The sequence below is a fragment of the Barbus barbus genome (assembly GCF_936440315.1).
Source record: "Barbus barbus genome assembly, chromosome: 41".
NCBI lineage: Eukaryota > Metazoa > Chordata > Actinopteri > Cypriniformes > Cyprinidae > Barbus > Barbus barbus.
In genome coordinates, this window is record NC_136719.1 from 13,255,513 (window position 1) to 13,270,380 (window position 14,868).

Below are 14,868 nucleotides of genomic sequence, written 5' to 3' on the forward strand. Positions count from 1 at the left end.
TTCATGGGTTCATCAGACACCTCATTCGCTCTCTCTCCCTCCCCAGCTGAGAGAAGCTCTGAGTCATGCTCTGGAGTTCACATTCTCTTTTTGCAAAAACAAAGATATTAATAACTGCTCAGTATTGACAGTGGTCTGTTTCGTAATTATGTGAATGGTTTAACCCAGTGGCTCTCAACTGGTGGTTCATCATGAGAAACAATGATAAATATAAGCCAGAAAATGCAATGTAATTATGCACAGTTAGGATATTTGCCAAAATTTAAGGGTATTTTAGAGCGAATTCATGTGTCACAAGATGGAACTGGATAAATTAGACAAATAGGTTGTGTGAGATGCCCTCAAAAACCATGAACCGAACTACACAAAGAAATTATGAGTCAGACTACATTTAAATGCAGTTTCACATGCAGCAAGGATGAACATGGAGATGATTTGTTTTGTTGAATTACTGGCGAATTATTGGAGCATGAAACTTGCAACTCAGCAGACATTTAGAAACATAAAATATAAATGTAATTGAAAAAAATGTGTGTGTTTGTGTACTTTAGCCTATATAAACATATTTATTTAAAATATTTAATTAAATATATTAAACTAGAAAGCAGTTGTTTTAAATTTTAATATTGCAGTGTTTTCCACTTGATGTCCATATAATTTCATGGTCTTGAAGCAAAACCACAAATCCCATTTTGGCTCATTTGAGTGAATTATCCTGAAGCAGTACAGGAGATCAAATAGAATAGGTGAAGGACATCTTTCCTTTTTATTTCTTTATCGTAAATCCTAAGCTTGTCTTGCTGTGGAGGTTCCTCAGTGGATTGGAAGTGAATAGATGTGATTGATGTCTCCATGTTGCTTTGGGGGGATTAACAACATACAGTAGGCTTATATATACTAGCCACTTTGTTAAAGGAAAATCAATGTTTATAGATAATGAAGTGCATAGGCTGGCTGCACCTGCTCATTTGGTGGGTGGAGTCCAACATAAATAGGTGTCGTCTTCCCAAAGGGCGTTTCCATGTCAATGGGACCTTTAAATCCTGTGTGTTTCTAGAGATCCTTTCCTGGTCACACAGCATCAGGCCTTCATGAGTTACATCATTCTGCCCCTGAGAGGATGAAAACATGTCACTGCATCATGTGATGCACTTGTCATCCGGCCCCTCTATGACCACACATTACTAGCTCACAGTTTATATTATGGCTAAAAATGAAAACCCATCATCAGACTTATCCAACAGCGGGATCATGCAAATTGTATAGAGGTGAGATGTGTTGCCTCTGTGGGGAATGGGGATGTTTTTTTAAAACCACCCACACAGGAGATGAGGTCAGTGGCAGCAGTTGTGATCCTGTTGTGTAAATGTTTTGAACATGACTCAGTTTGGCTTCGATGGAGCTAGTGCTAATCTGAGTAATGTTTTCTTCACAAATGCATAAGGGAACGGGGTGGGGGAAGTGATAGAGAGCAGGGGGTCTGCTTAGGTTATGCTGCATGAATTTGTCCTAAAATATATGCAGATGAGTTTTGTGGCTGAGGTGATGTGATATTTGTTCTGGGCTTTATTTTTGATTTTTTTACTAATTTGCTTTTGTTTTGTAGCTCGGGGTTTTTTGTTTTATTTAGTTTTGTTTTGGTTTGTTCAGGGCTTTAGTTTTGTTTCTATTGTGTTAATTTAAGCTTTAAGTCTGTGACAGTTCAGCTAAATCAGTTCAGTATAAACAGACATTGACTTGAAAATAAGGACACAGAGTGCAAAACTGATTTGTTTTATATCTAAGATTGGTAGTTCTTTGCAATTTCGACAAAATTCAGTTGTTTGGAGCTTTATTTTAGTTTAGTTTATTGTTTTGTTTCCCTTTTTGCTTTTGTTTTGTAGTTCAGGATGTTTTGTTTTGTTCAGGCCTTTAGTTTCGTGTCTGTTTTGTTAATTTAAGCTTTAAGCCTATGACAGTTCAGCTAAAACAGTTCAGTTTATTGGTTTATAAAAAAAGACACAGTGTGCAAAACAAGTAGTTCTTGTAATTTCGACAGTTCAGTTGTTCAGAGCTTTATTTTTGTTTTGTTGTTCAGGGGTTTGGTTTAGTTTAGTTTGGTTTTGTTGATCAGGGGTTTATTTTATAAGGAGACTTTGGCTTGAAAATGAGGACACAGTGTGCAAACCTAATTTATTAATTATTTTCAATCCATTCTAAATGATGCTTCAAAGATTACAAGTAGTTTGTAAAGTCTGGGCAAAACTTGATACGTAGGTATTAATACGTAACATTTACAAGCACAGAACGTACATTTTTGTACATTTTTATTGATGCTAAAACATACAATTTAGATGTATTTCAATGTTTAAAACTTACAACTCGCTACTTATTTTGCTAAAAAACGTAAAATATTTACGTATCTTTTATATCATTAAGGTATTCGTATCAATATGCCTTTTAATCATTTGATCAATAACCGATTTAGATTTTTAGACTCCTTAACCTACCCCCAAACTTAAACTTATCCATTCTATAGCGAATATGCATTTTTATAATTTTATCAGTAAGCGATTTAGATTTTAAGCCCCCTTAACCTACCCCAAAACCTTAACCTACCCATTTTATAGCGAATATAAAAGGACATAAACCTGATTGACCAAAATATGCATGGAATTAACATTTTAGTAACAATATAGCATTAAAAATATTTTTATAGTCGCTAATCCCACTCCTACCTCTAAACCTAACCATAACTATTTCTGTACAGTATAAGAAAAACATGACAGACAGATAAATGCAATTACAATTATTTATTGTAAAAATGTCAAAAGCAATACCAAAAGTTATCCAAATGGTGATGCATTGCAGTCACAGTCCTCTCTGGCGGAATGCAGAAGGTTTGTGAGATGCAGAGCAGAATTTATGTTGTTAATCGCCAAAAATATTATCCAGATTATTTTCCCAATCCACTCTGTGAAGGCGTGCGTGCATCATTCAAACACACCTCACCAGAAACATGGCATGTTGCAATCTGTGGCAAATGCAGGCGAGAGCCAATGAGCATTCAAATATCCTGCCGTAAAACCTGTTTGAAGCGGCAACATTTGAATTTGTAAAGAGCACAGTCACAGTTAGTGTGGGTTATGATGCTTATGGATGCTGGACTCGCTGCTCAGGATGGGGATGAAGATCGCCGAATAAAGGCTTGAATTTGGGTCTGTTCCTCGCAGTCGTACGGATTCGGAAGATTTGGATTACAGCGCACAAATAAAATTGTTTCATTTCGTAATTATGTTGCATTTTGTGGTTGTATTGTCAGTCACAGCATGTCTGAGAAAACGTCTTTTTGTGTCCCATGGCAAACAAAGTAAACATTACATGACAAGTAATGGTTAAACGATTGCAGAAATGTTATTTATTTTAAGGGTTTAAAGTGTTGTCTTGTTTAACATTGTGTATAGGCCTATTCTTGGAAATGAGCTGGCAGCATAAATCACACAGAACAAAATATTATATTTTCATATTAAGTAAATGAGTAAACAATTTAATAATGCAATTGAAAACATAAGGTCATTGATATGACAACTGAAAACAACAACAATAATAATAAAATTAATGCCGCGATTTCAGTATTCATAAGGATTCATTTTTAGGTGTCGTCAATATGTCAGTATTGTACATTTAAATTCTGAAAATACTTAAGTATTTGTACGTTTAGATGCTGACAATACGTCAGTATTGTACGTTTTAGTGCCTGTAAAAACATAAGTAAATGTACGTTTTGTAGAACCACATTTTACGTGAAATAAATACAAATTATCATTAAATCACATTGCAAAATCTATGTCAGAAATAACATTCTGTTGGTGCAAAATTTACAACAAAGTTTGCAAAGCATAAAAATCAAGACTGTAATCAATGATGTACATTGTACAATGTAGTGACATTGCGGCTAAAATTACTTTCTCTCTCACTCTGGCTTTTTTGTGTCAAATGAGAGAAAGAGAGCAACAGAGCGAACTCCTTCGAGATTTTCCTCCTCCCCTGTGCTTAAGTTAGGGTTGTCACATTATTATTCATATATTCTAAGGCTTTTGGATTATCATTTGAATAGATTAATATTCTTGGCGTATGCAGGCATGCATTTCAGGAGGAAGAGTCTTTAGTAAGTATTTATTAGTCAGAATGGCACAATGTATTAGTAATGCTGCTGTAAGAGTTTGCCACATTCAAAAGCACCTAAAAGCTCCTACACACTAAACCATGTATCGTTTTGAGATCTTGTGGTCTATGTGATTCACTTTTCAATTTTAATGTGCCAAATATGTCTTTAGTCTGAATCACTCTGCTTTTGTGGTTTTGTCTTTGTTTCCCTAAAGACAGATACTGAAACTATTTTATGGCAGAACATTTTTTTTTTCTCTCAGGCTATTGTCTAGACTTACTAACTGTTTTAAGATCTTTTTTGTGTGCTGTTCTCCACCTCTCGGAGGACAGATGGAGATGCGAAACACCTGCAAGGCTCAACGGCCACCATTAGAAGAGGTATAAGTTATCACGGAGAGTTAGGGATCAGATATGAGCATAACAGCTTTTGGGCAGTTTGAAAGACAACACTCAGTGTGGGATGACGCATTTAACCTGGGTGTGGATTAGGAGGGAAAAATGCAATAGATTTAGACTTTTTTTAGAAATTCTTTGTGAAATACACAGAGCAGTCAGATGAGATCTCGTAAAGTAAGATGCCCTTACATAAAAAGCGTTGGACTTTAAAATATAGGATGTGGAATGTCCCAAAGAGCAATACCCTGACAGAAAATTACATTCGGTAAGGAATATAATTTACATGGTTTCCTTTTTTATTTTTCAAAAAAATATTCATTAAATAAATCTCTGAAAATAGATGATTTACAGGAAATAATTGTTTTGATAGAAAGACTGTTTTTGATTTATATGTTGTCTTTTTATCTGCCATCTTCAACATCTTATTCATATTCTAATAACAGCTCTTCCAATTTAACGTGATCTTCTTTATTCTCTGAATGGGAAGTTGTACATGAGCTGTGTGTTTTCAGCTTTCCAAGGCCAGCAGATTATTCTCACTGATTACTACAAAACACGTCTCTCAGTGGGGTAGAAGATTTCCTTCTAATCCTGCATTATCTCTTTGAGTTATGCTGTGGACAGCAGTATTTTGCTGACATACGGTACACATGTGTTGTGTTTGCAGATGTCTGATGCAGTGAGGTGTTGTCTGTGTGTTTAGCTGAGCTTATTTGACACAGTTACTTGACATGTTTGTAGGAGCATCTTAAAGAAACAGTTCACTAAAAATGGGTATTCAGTTCAGCCTCAAGTTGTTCAAAGCCTGTATGACTTTCTTTCTTCTGTGGAACATAAAAGATGTATTTTTTTTTTTTTAAATATCCTTGCCACTCATATAATGAAATATAATGAAACTCAATAAGGGTTTTGGCTGTCATAAAAAACATATGTAAAAAAAAAAAAATAGGGTAGCATAAACTATTTCAAACATCTTGTGTGCTGTATTTAAATTGCTCTTTAGTGGGTTTATCTCTGTTTGTGAATAAATCATTCTTTTTAGTCAAATATGATTTTTTTGGAGACAAATCATTGTAGTGTGTATGTTTGGGCATGAGACGATCTACAAAATGACAAATCTCAAAGTCCACTCCAAAGGGAGATATTTCGTTTTTTTTTAAAAGTTTTTACATTTTTGCTGAACTATCCCTTTAATTGTTCCATCTGTGGACCATGTGTGCCATCACCCCTCTGATGTGACGAGCCGGGACGCTCTGTCAAGATACTTCCTATATTTAACTTCCATATTGTATTTATAAGTAAATTACCACTGTTTCCATGGTCTCCCATTCATTCATCTAATCCACTTCCTTTACATTAAGTGCTTTTAATAGATCCTTAACTTAAGAGCAACAAGCTCTTGAATACATAAACCCCCTGGAGGCTCAAGAGCGGATGTCAGGAGCAGACAGGAGCAGACAAAGAGAATTTAAAAGCATTTAAAGGTAGGATTACAGTTTTTAAATGGGATATAGGACATCATTTGATATAGGACATCATTTGTTAGTGAACTGGTTGCCTGAGCAACAGTCTGTGATGGGGAGGTGTGCGTTTAATTAAGGCAAAGCACGATGAATGCAAATTACAGCCCCATCAGACAGCTCAGATGGACAGCCCTCAGTGTATGAGTGAGCGGGGGAGGGACGGGACGGGTGCGTAAGAGCGCAAACGGGGAGGGTGAGAGACACATAAAGAAAGAAGAGAGAGGAAAAGAGCAGTAGAGTAAGAGCAAGAGAGCGATACATACAACAAATGAAGTGATAGCGGGAGGATCAATGCTTCTAGCAGGTGTGCGACTGCCTTGAGAGGCTCACCACTGCAAGACGAGAGAGGAGATCCTACGTCCGCACGCAGTGAGTAATAGCACTGTATATGTGTACAGGAATATGAAAGTGTGACAGGTTTGGTGTGTCTGGCATACGGTGGGAGATTGGTGGGATTGCCAGGGCATCTGGCAGGTGTGCGGCGCATGAACGGTGACATGTAGAATATGCTTTTAGAGATTAGCAGATTGGCAGAGTCTTCAGTAACACATATAGAGGGATGCTGGGAGAGACAGCAATGAGTGCGTTTGCAAGCATAAGATACGTTCGTTCACGGTTCATCATTTACAATTAACTTCTTAACGGGTGACCTACCAACTTCTTTAGTCGCGCTCCGAGCTTCAGCGCACAGTAAATTAACTTGTGAGGTTTTAGTGCTTTGTACTTTTCTCCAGCACCACATTTGAGACTGTAGTTCATATTTTATTAGTTTCTCCTCCTTGTTTGTGCATTTCATCCTGCATCTGCTTTGGTTACTCAAACTCTCTGAAGACAGCGTTGGGATGCTAATGAAACATTGCTGCGTTGCAGAACCCCAGGAGTGAATGGTTTACGTAATTTGGAACTGCAATCCTCTCAGACTTTAAATATCTGATTTTACTCTCAATCGAACTTCGCTCAAGAGGAAAACAGGGGAGAGGCTGGGGTTTCATTTGAGTCCTTAGATATTAGCAGCCGAGAGGAAAATTATTTCATGTCTTCATCAAATCAAATCAGTTTAGATGTTTAATAAGATAGACATTAGAGATTGGGAGATGTGTATTATGAATTCGTCTGCCTAGAGTTATTTATTTCATTAATGTCAACTTAACTTAATGATGCACCACTATTAAAATTTGTGGTCATACCATTAAACATAATTATATGAAATTATGATTCTGAATTAAAATAATTATAAAAAAGAACGTAATTTTCATGGTCTGTATTTAAATGTGATACTGTTTTGCCTAAATAGAACAACCAAAAAAATACCAAAAACTAAATTTTTATAAAAAAAAATTAATAAGTGAATTTATGCACCAACTATTTGATGTACAATAATAATATATAAATAAATCATGAATACTGATCAATTAGTGTTTTTAAAAATTAACATTTAGTGAGATTCTAAATATATATATATATATATATATATACAGACACACACATAAAGTATATATATATATATATATATATATATATATACATTCACCGGCCACTTTATTAGGCACACCTGTTCAATTGCTTGGTAACACAAATTGCTAATCAGCTAATCACATGGCAGCAACTCAATGTATTTAGGCATCTAGATGTGGTGAAGACGACTTGCTGAATTTTAAACCGAGCATCAGAATGGGGAAGAAAGGGGATTTAAGTGACTTTGAACGTGGAATGGTTGTTGGTGCCAGACGGGCTGGTCTGAGTATTTCAAAAACTGCTGATCTACTGGATTTTTCACAACCATCTCTAGGGTTTACAGAGAATGGTACGAAAAAGAGAAAATATCCAGTGAGCGGCAGTTGTGTGGACGAAAATGCCTTGTTAACATTTACATTTAGTCATTTGGCAGACGCTTTTATCCAAAGCGACTTACAATTGGGGAATACAAAAAGCGATTCATCTTGAAGAGGCAGTCAGACAGAGGAAGTGCTCGTAACACCAAGTCTCAGTCATTGTTCAAATAAGTGCAAGCTAGTAGGTGGAGAGACAGAGAGGGAAAGTTTTTTTTTTTTTTTTTTTTTTTTGAGTTTAGGATGAAGTCAAGTACTGCCGAAAGAGATGAGTTTTCCGTTGTTGCTTGAAGGTTGCCAGGGATCCGGCGTTGTTGATGTCAGAGGTCAGAGGAGAATGGGCAGACTGGTTAGATGATAGAAAGGCAACTGTAACTCAAATAACCACTCGTTACAAACAAGGTATGCAGAATACCATCTCTGAACGCACAACACGTCAAACCCTGAAGCAGATGGGCTACAGCAGCAGAAGACCACACCGAGTGCTACTCCTGTCAGCTAAGAACAGGAAACGGAGGCTACAATTCGCACAGGCTCACCAAAATTGGAAGATTGGAAAAACGTTGCCTGGTCTGATGAGTCTCGATTTCTGCTGCGACATTCAGATGGTAGGGTCAGAATTTGGCGTAAAGAACATGAAAGCATGGATCCATACTGCCTTGTCTCAACGGTTCAGGCTGGTGGTGGTGGTCTAATGGTGTGGGGGATATTTTCTTGGCACACTTTGGTCTCCTTAGTACCAATTGAGCATAGTTTAAACGCCACAGCCTACCTGAGTATTGTTGCTGACCATGTCCATCGCTTTATGACTACAGTGTACCCATCTTCTGATGGCTACTTCCAGCAGGAGAATGCACCATGTCACAAAGCTCAAATCTGACAAATCTGCAGCAACTGCGTGATGCTATCATGTCAATATGGACCAAAACCTCTGAGGAATGTTTCCAAAACCTTGTTGAATCTATGCCACGAAGAATTAAGGCAGTTCTGATATATATATATATATATATATATCATGAATACTGATCAATTAAAACACTTCTACTGTTGGTCAAAAACCAATATAATACCAATATATATATTGTGCATCCTTATTTTGTAAACATCGTGACTAATGTGTTTTTGACAGAAAGGTTTATTTGTTTTACTGAAAAATCTAGCATTATTTTAATTAAGTAAACTTTTTTACACTGAACTGCATCAATAAGAAAATTAATAATTGAATCTTTGGCACTAATACAAAAGTAACCGTTTCTCCATGATGTAATGTTTATCAAGACATTTGAATGTCAAAACAGGTTGTGTTTGAGCATTAATAACGATTTATATAATGTTATGATTTATATAATGTTATGCATACTCCAGTACTGTCGTTTCACAGTAGTGTAGAGACTTCAGTGAGGATTTTGTCTGTTTGGTGCATGGAAATGGTTTCTGGGCTGCTCAGCTTTAGGGAGTGAAATAATGATCCCGGTTGTGAATGCAGAGTGTTCCCTCAGCAGTCCGGCGTGAATTTCTTGCCTGTGTGGGAAGAGAATTAGTACATAGGAATTCTAATCACTCTGTACGTCATAAACCAACCAGATCTGCCGTATGTGTCAGTTTAACGGTACAGTAAGTTACCACTACATTACAGTAATTCAGCACCACATGCTGAGCCTATAATATTCAATTTTTATAGCTAGAAACTTATATACTTTATAAGTAGGATATGCACTTCCAAGATCCTTTCATTGAAGTTAATGTAAAGGATGCTCAGTTAATGGAGGATGGTTTAATTAAGGATATCAGCACAGTAGAGCTTTCTGAGGATGTTCGTCGTTTATTGAGCTTTTCTGTTATCATTTGTTTTGGAGCTGAGCTGCAGTTCATTTAAGGTCTGTGTTCCAGCACTGCTGATCACTCCCGCATTACATCACATCCATTATCCACTGCAGAAATCTACGCCACAAGACATCTCTGGATCAGTTAAAGGCAAAAGTTCACATGAACACCCATATGTGGGTTATAGGGCAATCTGGAGGTTAATTTAAAACAAGCCTCAACTGATGGTTTGCGGTAATGCATTAATGTGAATGCTAAAAGCCAAATGGCCATGTCTTAAAAATCTCATTTACCTTTAAAGTAGCTGTCTGGTTTTGATGGATGGTGTTGTTGGAGGGGATTGAATATGCAAGCAATGGGGTGGCTGCTGTAAAGCTCAGACTCTGGGTTTATTTCCCACAACAACCTGTAATAGGCATCAATGAAACTGACATGAGAACTATTGAGAAGTACAAACTGGAAAGTTGCCTCTTTATTTGATTCATCACAGGTCTCCTTTTGACCTTCTCTTACAAACTGGAGAGATTTCAGCGGTGCACATTTGTAATAGTTCTGAACTTTAATAACCCCTCCTTGATGTCAGAAAGAAGGATTTTCCCAGATATGGATTTTCAGACAAGTCTTTTTGCCAAAAGCAATACAAGCACTTAACAGGTCCTGAAGGGCAAACTCAGTCAAGAGTTACACCACCTTTTTACTAGATGCTAAATGCACTGAAACACTGCTGCTCAGTGTTAAAATAGAAAAAACTGTGTATTGAAATGTTAGAAACACTATTTGCTTGGCACATTTAATGTTATTTTTTATTTAATTTTTAATTGTATTTTTTTTAACACATTTTATTGACCACAAAGATTGTGAATTGCACTGTGCAAATTGAATTCAGCGCTAATTTTATGTGCACATTTGCTCTATTACCTGATTTGCATAAAATCCCTTAGTGGTGCTATACTAGGTATTCTTATTCAAATCCCCCTTTAATCTTTTAAGTAATTTTTTGGTTCAAGTGCAGCATCTGTTTTGTTAGTGTGTTAGCATCCAGTTTCCTTGAATTGTACTCATTATTTTATATTCATATCCTTTTCCTAAATTACCATGGAGGATTTGTGTCACAGCAATCACAGTTATCTTGTTGGAGTTTCTGTCAGGATACATTTTTATGAAAACATTTAGGAAAGAATAAATTCACCAGTTGTCTTATTATGGAGCATCCAGGGTCATTCTTTAGCTCACTTACATCGCCCTGAACCGTATTTAGCCTGCAATGTAATACAATCTGTTTCCCCTAAACTAAAGTATAATGGGAAATCTAATCATGGCCTCATGTCATAACAATAGGAGTCTGAAAAAATGTTTGATTATGCCAGCCCCCGCATATTGCACATCAACTCTTCAACTCCATGGAGCTTTGCACAGACGGAGAAACCTGCTAATCTAAATGCAAAGCCTGCTCAGAGGTGCTGCCGTACGGCCATGTTTGGGGTGATACAATTGTCAGTACTCAGGCTATTATACATACATATTATACATCAAGTAATAAAAAATATTATATTATATTATATTATATTATTAATTTGTGCCAAATGATCATAAAGTTTGACTGGACACAGTCCAAAATAACAAAATATATAAAGCATTTTCTTCCCTATGTTATATGTTATGTTATGTTATGTTATATTTGGCTATACAGGAAGCATTTTCCTCCCTTTAAAAAGTTAATAAGCCTGTTTTTGTTTAGTTTTTTTAGACCTGAACTTTAATTTAATATGATTTAATTATACAGGATGTTACCAAGGTAAAAATTAAGGGAATTAATCATTGACTGACAGGCCACAAAGAATTAGCATTTTACGCTGTTCTCCCTGCTGTGACCCTTTTTAGAAAAATGACGGGTGCGAATTTGTGTGTGCACATGTACTGCTAGACTGAAGTGTGTCTCTCATTTTAGGAAACAGGATGGAGGAGAGCCCTGTATCTCTAACACACTAGATCCTTCACTGTTCCAGTCATCACTGCCTCACATCAGCCCTGCGTTCCTCAAGGTACAGTATCACAAAACTCATGCGTGCTTGCATGCTGAGCATCCTCCCATCCTGCCAGTGCTTGACTTCTGCTTGCTGAGTCTGTCTCACCTCTTCTGACCCATCTGCTCCATTACTGTGAGCCTGTATAGAACTAACACTGATTTGCATGAGGCCATTGTTTGGAGGAATGATGATTGTGGACTTTTCTGTTTGTTATTAATACACATGATTGACGTGCCATGCAGTTAAATGAGAGTGATGCAATTAAATGCCAGATGCTATTAATTAACAAATGTCAGGCCGGTTTCTCAGTCACACCCCTTATTCCATGAGACAAACTTATGGCTGTCAAAATAGCATTGATTAGGAAAGGTCATTTATCTACATACAGTGGCTTATAGCTCCTTACCCTTAAAGGAACAGTTCAAACAAAATGAATTTTTTTACTCATCCTCATGTTGTTTCAAACCCGAATGCCATTGAACACAAAGGAGAGATTTTAAAGAATGTACTCTTTTTCATGCAATTAGAATGATTGGGGGGCTTTTGATCTTCAAATTTTTTTTAAAACACAATAAAATTATTATAAATGTCACGAGGACAGGAAACAAACCAAATAAGAACAAAAGAGGTGGGAACACAAGACACACACGACAGAGGACTGACATAACTAGACAAACAGGACAAGACAGCCCCGGAGTGCTCCTGATACCCCGTAGCTGCCCCATGGATTTTTTTGGGGGGGGTAGAAGGGTTCCGGCTGTAGCGGCCGGGCCGAGTGGAACGAGGCCACAGCCACAAGGACCACCCGCCATGGCCTCCTGAGCTCCCTGCACCGCCATGGCCTCCTGAGCTCCCTGCACCGCCATGGCCCCCAGAGCTCCCAGTTCCGCCATGGTCTCCGATCTGCCTGTTCTGCTCTGGAGGCCCCAGTCCTGTAAGCCTGTCCGTGTGTGTCCTGAGAGGCCTCCAGAGCGCCCACCCCCCGCCCCCGGTGGAACTGTTACGGCGCGGGACGTCATGTCAGTCCTCTGTTGTGTGTGTCTTGTGTTCCTTCCTCTTGTGTCCTTATTTGGTTTGTTTCCTGTCCTCGTCTAGTGATTATTAGTTAATTCTTGTCCAGCTTTGTTTGTCTAATTATCTATGATTATCCTGTGTATTTATAGTCCTGTCTGTTCAGTTAGTTTCCGTCTGGTCTACTCGTTACTCCCGGTGTTCCTGTCTGTCTCAGCCTTGCCTTGCCTTGCCCTTTTAGATTCATTAAAGACTATTATTTGAGTTTATCCTCGTCTCATGTTCCCCGTTCCTCCCTGTTGTGTGCACCGTGACAACAAAGTAGTCCATATCCAAATGCCTTTTCTGAGGTACATCACACCCAACTTCTTTCATTACACAGACAGAGCTTGTAATCAGCTTCTTAAATGCACCTTCAAGTGTTGAAGCTTCAGTGCTTGTGCTGAATTACATAACCAAACTCATGCATGAATTTTAACTGCATGGTTGAACTTTGGCTGATGGAAAGCTAACATCTCTTTAGTTTTTTTCCTTTTCATACTGAGCTGCACGAATCAAATTTATTGCATTTTAATATTTGCTGATCCACAGATCATCTAACACTCTCAACAGTCCTTAGAGAGTGAATATAAGGGCCCTTTAAACCCCGCTTTAAGTCAAATGTTATTAGTTTCATTGTTGAGCCATATTTTGTTTGGAATTGTTTGGCGATCTTGGTGATTGTGTCTAACAAAGTTAGATTTGAGGGTCAGGTTCTCAAAGCACAGAGCTAAAGAATAAGATCCTTTGTGTATTGTATGTAGTGTGTGAGTAGTTTGAGTGATCTCTGTGTGTGTAGGAGATTTTAGTGCTTTTAAACTCGGTACGCTGAGCCTGCGATTAAGAGGATAAAGTTTGGGTGATGTCAGAGAGCTTTAATGGCATCCACAATTCTGCAGCGTTGCTTATCTACAGCATAATGGAGGGTGATCTCACATGTATGAAATGGGAGAAAGAAAATTAAGGGAAAAAGAAAAGAGAAGATGTCTTTGGAGGTCATGGCATTAATTTAGAGTCTATCCTATGGTAAAAGGAAAGGTTTGTGAAAAGGAAGCATCCTTCAATGTATTCCATTTATTCCCCATAGGTAATTCTATTGCTTGTTTCTCGTTTGTTTAATTAAATGGCCAGTTCACCCAAAAATGTCACTTCTGTGATCATGTACACATCCTCATCATGTTGTTCTAAACTTTTAGGACATTCCTCTGTGAGACATAAAAGGAAGGTACTTTGAGGAATGCATTTTATTTATTTATTTTTTTTTATTGTCCATACAATGGAAGTCAATTAAACAAGTCAACAAAACTGTTTGGTTACCAACACTCTTCAAAATAGTTTGGGCCAACATGAAGGTGTGTAAATTATGACAGAATTAAGTATCAAGTATCAATCTCTTTAAGTATCAACTTTGCCTGATGTTTCTCCTGAAATTTGAGAAATAAAAATAGATACAGTACAAATGATGCAGTTGTTGACAGAGTGAAGGTTTAAAAAATAAAATAAAATAATTTTTATTATTATTATGTGGGTAATGGTCAGATAATTGCATATTTGGTTCTGAAAATTGTAGACTTTTGGATCTTCTACAAATCCAAACAAAGCTATCTCTGAAGAGGGAGTTTTTTCGCTGTAGATTTACGCAAAAATCAATTTTCTCAAATGCTCTCTGTTTAATTTCATTGCTGTCTAGGAGAAGATTTGAAATTATAAAGAGATCTAATTTGTCCTTATTCTGTTGGTTATGGGTTTTATTTGTTATGGTTTGTCACTCTATGGGTTTCGTATGTTATTAGCTGTCACTTGTCTGTACTTATTCTGTTAATTTTTCACAATTCGTTAATAAAAAGTAACCCTAAAAAGTGACTCTACACATAAATAATGTGTTGATAATTTTATACCTGGCTAAGCAAGCTAAACAGATATCAACCAACAGACCTGTTTGTTCAACTTTATAGTTGCATTGCCAGAGCAGTTCTCTGCTGGATTGTGCTTTGAGCAGTTTGATGTCATTTACATAAGAGACTGCCGAGTCAGAGAGGATTTTAGTTTTACGCGCTGTCTAATTCTGTG

General features: G+C 37.2%; 1 protein-coding gene across 9 annotated transcripts in view; it reads left to right on the forward strand.

Moving 5' to 3' along the window:
• LOC306860262 (rap1 GTPase-activating protein 1-like) overlaps positions 1 to 14,868 on the forward strand; it is a 55,335-nt gene that overhangs the window by 9,663 nt on the left and 30,804 nt on the right. For 3 of the 9 annotated variants that reach the window (XM_079401865.1, XM_079401872.1, XM_079401873.1), the window contains exon 2: positions 11,670 to 11,763. The gene's annotated coding sequence lies outside the window, so the exon portion shown is untranslated. Of the gene's footprint in view, positions 1 to 6,270; positions 6,438 to 11,669; positions 11,764 to 14,868 lie in introns of those variants that run through there. The other 6 variants (XM_079401866.1, XM_079401868.1, XM_079401869.1 and 3 more) reach the window with 4 other exon arrangements.